The sequence below is a fragment of the Phyllostomus hastatus genome, unplaced genomic scaffold, assembly GCF_019186645.2.
Source record: "Phyllostomus hastatus isolate PE091 unplaced genomic scaffold, TTU_PhHast_1.1 phas_scaffold_501, whole genome shotgun sequence".
Classification (NCBI taxonomy): Eukaryota; Metazoa; Chordata; class Mammalia; order Chiroptera; family Phyllostomidae; genus Phyllostomus; species Phyllostomus hastatus.
In genome coordinates this window covers 64,866,330-64,878,656 of record NW_025334033.1, presented here as the reverse complement: position 1 = coordinate 64,878,656, position 12,327 = coordinate 64,866,330, and positions in this window count along the sequence as shown.

Here is a 12,327-nt window from a genome sequence, read left to right as displayed (position 1 = left end):
CTGGGCCATGGGGTGTGGGCTTAAGGCAGGAACTTGCCGTTGTTTCCAGAGACCTTGGTGCTAATTGTCAGCACTGCGAACAGAGTTTTGTTCTGATGTTACTTTCAGCTCCTGAACCTGTGCGGCAGCTGTAATGAGACTATTTTTGGTGCCACACTCTGCCTTTTTCTTTCCCCTTACTTTCGTTACCCAGCTATGTCAGGCAGAAACTTGCCATTAAATAGAAGATTCTCTTTCTGTTCCACCAACCTCCATCTTTAGAGCTTTGCCTGGTCGGTGGTGAGCAGTAGGACCCCCCCCCCTGCCCACTACTGGTTGGGTTCAGTAACAACATGGGCATTCCGAGCTTGGCTGTCGGCCAAGAAAAAGAGGAAACGGATTTCTGCCGAGCAACAGCCATCTCTGCACAATCTCATTGGCTCTCATAGGTCACATGACTATCATTTACTGAATCTACGCGTGTAGTGGTTAGTGTTTGCTGAGTAACAAGCTGTCTTGGTTTCCTAGGGCTGCCATAGCAAAGGACCACTAACTGGGTGGCTTAGAACAACGGGACTTCTTGCCACCACCGCTCTGGAGGCTGGATGTCTGAAATGAAGGTGGCAGCAGGGCCCCACAGCCGCTGGAAGTCCTAGGGGGAGCGTCCTTCCTCACCTTCTCCTGGCCTCCGATGGCTTTTGCTGTCCTTAGTGCTCCTTGGCTCGTGGCCGCGTCGCTCCAGCGTCTGCCTCGGCTGTCACGTGGCCCTCTTGCTGTGTGCCTCTTCCATGTCTCTGTCTCCCGCTCTCCCTCTGCTTTCTCTTACAGGGACGCCAGTCACTGGCTTTGGGGCCACCCTAACCACTATGAGCTCGTCTTAATTTGGTTACATCTTCTTCAAAGGCCCGATCCCCAAATAAAGTCATATTCACAGGTACGGAGGTTAGAACTTCAGCGTCTCCTTTTGAGAGACAATTGAACCCATCACACAGCCACCCAGGCTTCTCCAGGACACCCACCCTTTCCACCATCCCACACTACCTGTGCTGGGCAGGCAGCACACCCTTGCTGGAGACCCCCGACTGCCTCAGGAGCCAGTGTGGGTCTCGGTGGAGGAGTCCACTGCTTGAACCCAATTCTGAGGAGTGAGCACCCCATCCCTGGAGGTGTGCAAGTCAAACTGGGTTGGGAAGTGGCTCAGTTGAAGGAACTTAATTCATACTTATTAACAAACGTTTTCCAAGTACTACTGGGCTAAATGCCAAGAACAGAGAGGTGATCCCGCCCTGGGGGGAGATGAACAAAGGTAATTGCCTCATAATGTGATAAGTGCAATAGTAGGAGCGGATAAGCATGAAAGGCTAATACAAAGCCGGAGGTGGAGGACAAGGGGTGGCTGGGGAGGCTTTCCTGGTGGGTAGAGTGAACACACGAGGCCAGGGGTGCAGAGGTGGGGCTGGCAGCAGCCCACACCAATGGACAAGGCCATCCCCCAGGGTCAGAAACCAAAGCTCAGGGAGTGGATGGGCCACGAGGGAGGGAGGGAGGTAGAGGGAGGACAGGATGGCAGGGGAGGGAAAGGAGAGAAGAGGGAGAAGAGGGAAGGGAGAGAAGTATCTAAAGACAGGCCCACGAGAATAGAGTCCTCAGGGCAGACTGGGAGACCAAAGCAAGTACAACATGTCGTAAACAAAGCACAAAATGATGCTGTGTGTTTTCCACGAATTCATCGTTGTGCGTGAATGCATTCTACCTGGACTCGAAGGGCCGCCGCAGACTGACAACAGTGGTTTCATTGGCGGGGTGGGGGGCTGTCACTGGAGTAGAGGGGGGTAGACAAGGGGGTTCTAACTGTATCCGTCGTGTTTCTGGTTTTGAAGGAGAGAATACGTACTTGCTGTTTGTCTTGCTTCTTTAATGCACACAGAACAAAATGTCTGGGAGTGAATACCCCAAAGCAGCAGCAGCGGGCAGTTCTGGGTGGTGGTTGTTTAACTTTTACCCTTTTAAAAGAGCATGTATCACTTTTAATGAGAGAGAGAGAGCAAGAGAGAGAGAGAGAGAGAGAGAGAGAGAGAGAGAGAGACTGAGATTTTTCTTTAAAAAAAAAAACCTGGAAGCAAAAATGCCAAAATGTCACTACTGACATGTGTGGTTGTCCTTTTCTTATCAGGGTTGGTCTGTTTGTCAAATTTCTCCAGATTAAAATGGGGCAAAGGGCTTGGACCCCAGCATTTGGGGGAGGGCAGAGCCCAAAGCAACCACAGGGGAAGGTGGGGGAGGGGAGGGGAGAGGATCAGGAAGGGGGGGGGTAAGGGGTGCCTCCCAGGACAGCGGCCCCCTCTCCAGGATGGGGAGGGCGGGGCCTGGCTCGGACCCCTCAGGCAGAGCCTTGCTGGGGACAAACCATCCCTTCTTCCCAGGTTACAAACCAGTGCGGCCTTTCCCCACTCGTGGCTTTCAGAAGGAAGAGGACACGGTTCGTCTTTGCCCATGTGTTTGCCTCGTCCCAGGGAATTCCCCGGAACGGGGCAAGGACCCGCGTGGCATTTGTTGCAGCAAGAAGTGGCAGCAGAAGAAAAAGCCCTGTGAGCCGGACGGCGCCCGGGTCACAGGGTCACAGGGGACAGCTCTCTCCCTCGGCTCTGACACCTGGTGTCAGCACGGACAGAATGACCCTAGGCCACCTGACTAAGTCAGCAGCCCTGGGCCCTGCCGCCCCTGGACCTGGAGTTACAGCCTCATTTTTCAATCAGGTTTAATTTGAACCTCTTCAAAAGCTGCCTGGCGGACGCGTGAACCCAGGAGGGTGGCGGAGCATGCTCAGCCGGTCTTTTCCTCCCCACCCCGCCCCCCCGAATGGGCAAACCACATTTCCCAGCTCAAGGCGTCTGGCCCCTCTCTCCGCAAATCCTGAAACTCAGTCTTGAAAAAGGATTATTTTAGCCCCATCGCTGCATCATCAGTGGTCCCTCGCCCTAACACAGAAGATGTTCATAGCGGAGAGGATGCCCTAGAGATAGACGTAACTCAGTCTCTTTGCTGACAAGTGGGGAAACTGAGCGAGGCCCAAAGGAGCCCTCCCTGGCTTGGAGCCCAGCCTGACCCCACTCGGAGACTCTGGAATTCTAAACCTGAGTGAAAAGGAGCGAGCCCCTCAGGTAGGCAGGCATGGGTGCCTCAGTGTATCCGTCCCACCACCAAAATAAATGGAGGGGCCTGTGCCACTCAGCGGCACCCCGGTTTCCTGGGTACCTGCCTGCAGTTCCCAGAGCCGCCACCAGGTGGTCCCAGCTATTGCCAGTCACAGCTTCACCGTGGGAACAGCCTGGAACCTCAGGTCTTCCATTTTCAGAAGGGGCAGGGGCGGGGGGGGGGGGGGTGGCGGGGGGGGGTGGTGGCGGGGGGAGTCATCATGGCCATGACGGATGAGAAGCCCAGCGGGAATGGTGGTCCCGAAGTCCAAACCGCAATCAGGCTCCCAGGAGCGGGGCTTGGGGCACAGTCCGGGGGCACAGTCTGGGGCACGGCCCCCCAAGAGGCAGAGGCAGAGGCAGACGGTCTAACTCAGGCAGATCCTCGGTGGGTGAGGGCCCTTCCCGTGCTCAGGCACGCGAGGGGGTGTGGTGCATCTGCCGTATGAGCACAGAATACCAGCGGAGAAGGGGTCATCCCGGCCCTCAGCCCTGGCCCAGAGCTCTCCCCACCCCAGGGAGAGCTGCTGCTGTCTTCCCTCCACAACACCACGAACACCCGGAAAGTGGCGACCCCACAGTGGGGACACAGCACACGTGGGCTGCTGCAGTCTGCCGGGAGCACAGGGCGAGGCAGCCGGCACCGACCCCTGTCCAGAGCCCGGGGCTTGTCGGTGACGGACGCTACAACGAAAGCAGATTTCAAGTTATTCCTACATGAACATCATCACTCGTGTGACAGTCTTTCTAGAATGTTCCGGGGTAGAGTTATCACAACCACGCAGAGAACCGGACGCAGCCCTTGGGCATGTGTTCTGTCGAGACGGCCCCGGGGCCGCGGGAAGGACGGGTTCCTTGTGTTTGGGGCCTTTCGACCACAGCAGGGGAGTAGGGGCTGACTCTCAGGGGAGGGGGCGTCTGAGCTGGGTCTTCGAGGGGGAGGAGGAAGGGGATGCGAGGGGGCTCCGGGAAGCGGGAGTGTGTGAGAGCCTGGTGAGGGCCACAGATGTTTGGCCGCGGTTGGAGAGCGGGGGCAGGCGGTGGGTGACGGGGGTGGGGAGTTCTGTGGGGGCTCGTTCCGGAGGGGCCTCCTGAGCCACGCTGAGCTGTTCGGATGCTACACAGAAATCCACAAGGACCTCTGAAGGCTTTTCAGCTCCGCAAGTGCAGGGACTGGGGGACAAGGAGGCTGGATCCTGGCCACTGCTGTCACCTGGGGAGGAGCCGGCGCCAGAGCAGAGGAAGCAGAAGCAGGGGTGGGAGGCGGCACCTGAGGCCTGAGGTATTGGGTCGGCCACAAATTTTGTTTGTTTTTTTTCTGTACGCCGGCTCTAGTAGCACTTAGCGGTCTATCACTTCATTCGAAACAATTGTGTTAGATTGTATTGTGACAGCTGTCATATCAGCATTCATTAGAAAAAATCAAAATTGGTGAATTTTTGTGTAGTTATTTTAATATTGAAGATAGAAGAAAAGAACATTTTTTCAGCTTTATTATTTCAAGTTAAAAATGCAACTTAATCGCAAAAAAATTAGTGCAGCATAGGGAGAAGGTGCTGTGACTGACTGAACACGTCCAAAGTGGTCTGTGAAGTTCCGTGCTGGAGATTTCTCACTGGACGATGCTCCGGGGTCCGGTAGACCAGGTGAAGTTGATAGCGATCAAATTGAGACATTAATTGGGAACAATCAACATTGCACCACGTGGGTGATAGCCGACATACTCAAAACATTCAAATCAGTAAAGTTATGGGTGAAAATAAAAAAAGATGTCTCTTATTTCACGGAAAAAAACTCACGGACTTTTTGGCCAACCCAGTGCTGAGGTTGCGGGATGTCTGGGACACAGGCCACGGCAGCAGCAAATGGACCAAGGACCGCAGAGCCCCAGACTGGCCGGAAGGAAGGGCTGATGCAGCAGGAGCATCAGCAGGGAGCAGGGGGGGAGCAGGGGGGAGCAGAGGGCGTCAGCAGGGGGCAGGCAGCGAAAGGCATGTGGGAGTGCCAGAGCCCTAGGTCTGTGCCTTGGTCATTGGGGCTCCAGAAAGGCCCCTGAGGAGGTGACTTTGGGGATGCAGGGAGGAGGAAGGATTGGCAGGAGGAGCTGGAGCAATGGTGGGCTGTTGGCATCAGGAAAACCCCCTCAGCGGAACGGATGCAAGAGGAGGCGGGCACGCATCCAGCGGAGCAGGGTGACGGGTGGGCTCCAGGGTGACTGAAACCTCCAGGGCCGCCGCAGGGGCTGCAGAGCAGCGGGGACCAGTCACTGGGCGCTGGCAGACAAGTCCCTCCTCTTCTCTCGGCCTCGGTTTCCTTACTTATGTAGTAGGAAAAGGGCGGCTGAGCTAGCCTCCAGAGTCTCCCAGTGTGGGCCTTCCCGAGGTGTCGAACCAGGGCATAGCCCCTTTCCTTAAGGAAGCACCAGCTCCCAGGAGTGATGGGGATACCCCCCTGTCTACGGGCCTCTTCTGGGGGTGTGCTCTCAACAGGAGAGCCTGTTTCGTGCACAGCTCAGCTGCGTTCATTGCACAGGCTCTGCTCTGCGCCTCGGCAGACCCTGCCGTCTCTTCAGGGTACGACGGAGCCATGCAAAGTGGCTGTTCTGCTGACAGCATCCTGCTGTTCCACGGACATGGCACGTGCACAGCCCTGGAGTGTCACCTTCCCGGGGCCTGGAGACTGTCCCCTAAATGCACCTGGAGAGAAAAGGAAGAACCCTGAATCAGGAAACCAAGGAGCTGAGTTCCAGGCCGACCTGCTGTGTGGTACATGGCACAGGGCCTCTGTCCCTTTATCTGCAAGTAGCCAGGACAAGCTGGTGTCTGAGGCCTGTCCAGCCTCTGTGTGCCCACTGCCAGAACCACTCACCTCTGTGGACTGGCAGCTGCACCCACGTGACCAGTAGGGGTCATGATCACTGCCGGGGTCACTCCTCAACAGACTCCGGCGTCACTGCCTCTCCCGGCCCTTCTCTGCCCGTCCCGGGAGCCAGGACTTTCCCGTGGGCCTACCCGCTGCAGAGCAGAGCCTGCTGGGCTCAGTCCAACCCCTGCACCCCCCGGGAGCCCCAGGGCTCATCTCCCACATCACCTGCTCCCTCCTGGCCATGGCTGTAACCCCGGACCTGACAATGGTCCCTGCTGCCGGCCGGGTGTGGATGTCTGGGCTGAGCGGGCTGCGCACCGCAGCACCTGACAGCAGGGTGGTCCCTGTTCAAACCCTCACTATCCCCTTTAAGTCCCACGAGTAAAACGTCTGGGTTTGCTGCTGGGGAAAGCAGACAGGGCATCATCATCTTGGGCACTTTTCGGCCCAGGGACAAGGTTGGTGAGCTTCATTGCTGTGCAGAAGGCCAGCCCCATGAGAGGGCACTAATGCACTTAATGAATAGCACGTCCTCCACACTCCGCAGTCCACGATTCCCTTTCCGTGCTTCCTAAGCCATTCAACAGACACGAGAGGCCCGCTCTGGGCCAGCCCTCAGAGGCCATGGACATGAACCAGCCCCAGGTGTTGCTCAGAAGGGCTCAGAGCCCCCTCCCAACACAGCTCACAGCCCATTGGAGTCTCACAGCCACCCTGTGATGCAGGTTTCATTCTTTCCCCAGCGGTGCGGAGCGGGAAGCTGAGGACAGGAAGATCAGGCGACGTATCCACAGCTCAGGGCTAGCTACACCCCAGGCCAGACACCGGCCCCCAGGCCCTTTGCTCCACTCAGGGGCCGCAGCCTGCGGGCCAGCCCCCTCCTCCTGGCCTCGGCCGGCTCGTCTGCACAATGACAGGGAGGGGGTGGTGACCCAGCTTTGGTGGGCACAGGTCCTTTGATCCCGTGTCGGCGGGGCAGTTGCCTCCAAATATCAAGTTGGCAGACCTGGGGCTTTAAATCAGAGAAGACCCTGTTGGACCAGCCAGCTGGGCAAGCAGGTGTACAGGCAGAGCTGGAACACGCACAACTCACCCTTGGAGGCTACGAACACACGGCCATCCAAGTCCCCGCTGCCCATCACCAGGCCAGCAAGCTGCCGCCTGCGTCCCCAAGTGGAGCTTTGGCCTCGATGCAGATACTCGTCTCTCCCCGCAGAGCCCCAGCTGTACATCAGGGGCTGGGTGGGGGTGGGCGAGGGGGGCTGGCTGCGCTGGACCCGGCCACCTGGCAGTCCACAGGGGGTGGAGCGGCGACAGCCCGCAGGTTGTGTAGTAAAACGAGCTGGCCTCCCCAACAGCAAGGGAGCTCAAGGGGCCCCATCCAGCCGGTCACCGTCACTGCCCACGGGCCCCAGTGCAGAGCACACGACCACAGGCGGTGGGGCTACCAGAAGCACAGCGGGACGCTGTCACTGAGAAGGTGCCCGTCGGCCCCTCCTACGCCCCTCCAGAGCCAGCCCCACACTCCCTGTCCTCTGGTGTCCCAGGAGGGCTCTGGCTGGGTGCCCGCCGTGACTCCCTGACCTCTGCTTCTCAGTGGTTTCCCACAACGGCGGGCACGGCACGGGATCGGAGGACTGTGAGGGTGCAGGTTCATTCCTCTGGCTCTTTTCCTTCCAATGGCGGCAGCTCCGCTCAGGCTGCCCCCTCCTGCAGCCTGTGCCCTGGTGGTGGGACCTGCTTCCTCTCCTCGCCCGTCGGGCCTGGAGGGGACAGCAGCTCCCAGGGGGTAGCCCCGAGACGCCGCACCGTCCCTTGCCGGCTCCCCGGCCCTGCCCACAACTTTGGAAACATCCCCTTTATTAAACCAGTTCACGTGCACCACGTGCTGTCGACCGATGCAAACATTACAGCACCTCGCAGACTGCAGCGGCGTCAACTTTAAGACACGCTGTTTTTCCTCCGTCCCACTAAGAAGGAAGAAACCTCCACCACCATGATGACACAGACGAGACCCAGAAATGAGGACACCTCTCTTCTGTTTTAAATGTTTTAATTTCATATTTATCGAGAAGAAAACTGTTTCAGACTTACTGAGACCTGGAGTCTTTTTAAATCCTGTGTCACCCTTGTGCTCATGATAAAAGAAAAATAGAAGCAAAATATGTCAGCGGAGGAACTCACAAACTGATCCACACTCAGAGCCCGCCCTGGGCTCAAGATCACGTGGGTGCACCTGGGCCTGCGCCGTGTCACCTGGCACCACCACAGGCACCGGTTCTTACAGGTGCGCTCCAGTGTCGCCTCTCAGATTGTTTTCCAAGCCACCGGTCACGTCCGCAGATGTTCACGTACCTGTGCAGGCAATGACCGCTCTCTTATGGCCGTCACCTGTCAGTGTCACCTGTGAGGAGCGCCTCTGTTTCACAGGTGATAAAATGCATGTCTGTCAGAACCGATAAAATGTGAGTTTTAACGACACTGGTGTCAGCAATTCGGTTTGCCTCTCGGGCCCTTCATGGTTTCGTTTGTAAAAAGGCGCATTTGCCCAACCCGATCTGTAGATTCCATGCAATTTCGATGGAAATCCCAGCAAGCTCTTTTGTGGATGAGGACAAACTGGTTCTAACGTGCATTTGGGAGATGAAAGACCCGCGAGAGCCAACGCAACTCTGAAGGAGAGGAACAGTCAGAGGGCCGACGTTACCCAGCTTCGAGACTTTCTATAAAGCTACACGAACCGAGACAGGGCTTCACTGGTGAAAAAATAGATAAATGGGTCAAAAGAACAGAAGGAAGAGCCAAGAAATAGACCCATATAGTCTCACTGCTTTGCAACAAAGGAGCAAAGCCAATACAGTGAGGAAAAGATAGGGTTATTTTTTTTTTCCCAACAAATGGTGCTGGGACTAGATACTCACATTTAAAAAAAGAATCATAAATCTAATGTAAAGTACAAAGTATAAAACTTGTAGAGATAACAAAGAGGAACTTGGGTTTGGTGATAACTTTTTAGAAAGAACACCAAAAGCATGACCCATGAAAGAATAAACTGACAACTTGGACATCAGTAAAATTATAAACTTCTGCTCCACGTGAGGATAAAAACACTGTTAAGAGAATGAAAAGACAATCTAGAGACCGGGAGAAAACGATTGCAAAACGTATCTCTGATGAAGTGCCCGTATACACAATGGACAGATAGCTCTTCTTAAAACTCAACAAGAAAACACACTCCGTCATTCAAAACTGGGCGAAAGATCTGAACAGACGTCTCCGCGAAGAATGGGAAGAGATGGCAAACGTGCGTGCGGAAGGTGTTCAACATCCCATCTCATTAGGGAAACGCAGCCTCGGGTAACGGCGAGAGACCCCTGCGCACCCGCTGGAGGGCCAAGTCCAGAGCTCCGACAGCACCAGGTGCAGGTGAGGCTGCGGAGCGGCAGGTGCGCCCGCGCACCGCCTGGGAGGCGGTCTGGCGGTTTCCTGCAGAACCGAACATGCCCCCCCGCACGGCCCAGCAGTCCTGCTCCTTGGTATTTACCCAGAGGAGCTGAAAACACGTCCACACAAAAACCCAGGCGCAAATGGTTACAGCAACTTCACTCCTGTGTCACCCAAACTGGAAAAAATCAAGATGTCTTTTTTAAAAGGTGAATGAGTGAATAAACTGGGTCGCCCAGGCAACGGAACATTGTTCGCCTATAAAAAGAAAGGAGCTACAAAGCCACACAGGGACATGGAGGACCCTTAAACGCATATTGCTCTGTGAAAGAAGCCGGTCTGAAAGGCCAGGTGACATTCTGGAAAAGGCAAAACCAGACCGGATAAAGACCAGGGGGTTGCCAGGGGCTCGGGGGAGGGAGGCAGGAGGAGGAGCTGGAGTGTGGGGGAGCTTTAGGGCAGTGAGACTGCTCCGTGCGACACTGTAGTGGCGGATACATGGCATTATGCATCTGTCAGAACCCCAGAGTGCACAAGCTAGCGAACCATGCTCAGTGTGAACTATGGACTTCAGTTAACAATAGTGAACCCGACCAGCTTATCAGCCCCGGCGAGTGTACCACACTCCTGCAAGGTGCTAGCCACAGGGGAAACCACGGGAGCGAGAGGGCACGTGGGAGATCTCCGGATTATCTCGGAGGGATGCTGAGGTCGCACACGCCCAGGAGGCCAGTGCCCATTCCAGAGGGGTGGGCACACGTGTGCATCAGGGTGGGCAGCCCGTCGGAGGGGACCTGTCCAGGGGCCAGGACCTTGAGAATGCTGATCCAGAAGCCGTGACATCAGGGAAGGCATGGCGGGGGGTGGGGGAAGGGGGGTTTCCAAGGTGCTCTCTGATATGGCCCGAGAGAGGAGAAGCCTGGCGTCTCCCCCCCCCAAGAAGTGCTATCTTGGTGCTGCGGTCAGTTCTCCACGCTCCCCCACCTCCCCAGCCACACACCCCAGACCATGTGGCTTTCTTTACATTGGCCACATGAACTGCTTTCACCAACAGAACATGGCGGAAGCAGCACAGTGTCAGCTCTGACCCTGGAGCTCAGAGGCCTTGGGTGCTTGTGCCCTCCCGGAGCACGGTCAGCACCCCTGGTTAGTGTGCCCAGGCTGGCCTGCTCGAGCTCAGGTGACCACAGGTGGCCGAGATGGGCCATCCTGCTGAGGTCCTTGCAGACCAGCCAGTCTCGGCCATCCTGCCGGGGACCTCCCAAGGCAGGAACGGACCAACGCCACAGCCCAGCCAACCAGCTGCAAGGAAGAATAACGGTTGGTTGAGCTCCTAAAATTAGGGGTTCTGTTTAAGCAGCCATGGCTACCTGATTCAGGTGTATTTGCTGTCTCTCATTTGCATAGCTGTGACTATATAAACTCGGGTAACCAGGTAGTCTACTTCACTTTATAGCCTAAGCATGTGTCTATGCAAGTACATGTTTTTATACCAATCATGTTACTAAGAATCTAATAATCAATGCTGAAAACTAGAGGTTGGCAAACCGTGGTCTGCAGGGCAAATGCCGCCCATCTCCTGTTTTTATAAATAAAGTTTTATTGGAACCCAGCCATGCCCATGAATTTGCACATAGTCTGTGGCTGCTTTCCAACTACAGCGGCAGATTGAGGAGTTTCCACAGAGACCATGTGGTTCAATAAGCTGAGAATATTTACTCTTTGTCCCTTTGCAGAAAATATTGGCCAACCCCTGTTTTAGACATGCTTTTGAGAAACTCTTTTCAAAAGGTTTGTCACAGAACAGTGTCAGTCTTTCTACATCCGAGCAGCCCTTGCTGTTTGTTTCTGTTTCAATTTTTGCAGGTATTAAAGTATAATCTTGTTTCAGTGTGAATTTCTTAGGTTACCAGTGAGCCTAGTTTTTCCATTATTTACTTCCTGAACTGCTTCTTTTGTCATTTGTCTCTTGCTGATGGATGTACTGGAGGATTGCTTTGTTTATCCATTTATGTAAGCTCTTTATGTAATTATATATTCATCCATTTCTGTCATATTTGTCACAAGTGCTGACAAACTCTTGCAGAGGCATCCCTGTCATATTATTATTAATTATTATTATTAATCACCGATAAGAGCAGCTGGCAGACACTGAAGCATCAGATGCATCCCGCCTGCCTCTGGGATGCTGCAGGACAGGGGTCCTTAAATCGTGTTCCACGGACCCTAATGCAGCGGCCAGGCTGCATTCACTGACAAGTGAGAAAAAGCTCAGCTCACACAGGCTTAAGCAAAGGAAAAGAGCCTTTGGCTCAGGTAACTGTGCAGCACACGGCTGTAGGTGCGGTCAGAGGCAGGAGTCCAAATAAGGTCCCTGGGACTCGCTCGCATTCTCACCGTCTCTTGCGTCAGCGGTCCCGTCTGGCCGTGTTACAGGGAGGCTCCTTCCTGCGGATGCCGGCAGCTCCTGGCTTGCACTCAGCCAGCCCAGCACCCCCACCTCCCACCCCCACAGGCACAAAGCGCAGACTCCTTACTCAGTGCTTCTAGGAGAAGTGCCAAGGCGATGCTCTGGACCAATTCGGTCACGTGTTCTCCCTGAGCCAACCCCTTGGGCCAGGGTACGACCCTGGTTGATTGGCCAGGGCCGGGGGATGGAATCCCTGCCTGAGAATGGGTGAGGGGTGGGGGGACAGAGGGGAATCGGGTGCTGTACCAGACAAAGGGGCATAAGTACCGGCAGGCCGAGCACCACCCTCTGCAGGTGCCCAAGGGACCACCCCGGGAGCCCCGGGGCCAGAGGCTGAGGGGCTCTGCTCTCCTCCCCTCACTTCGGCCAGACCAC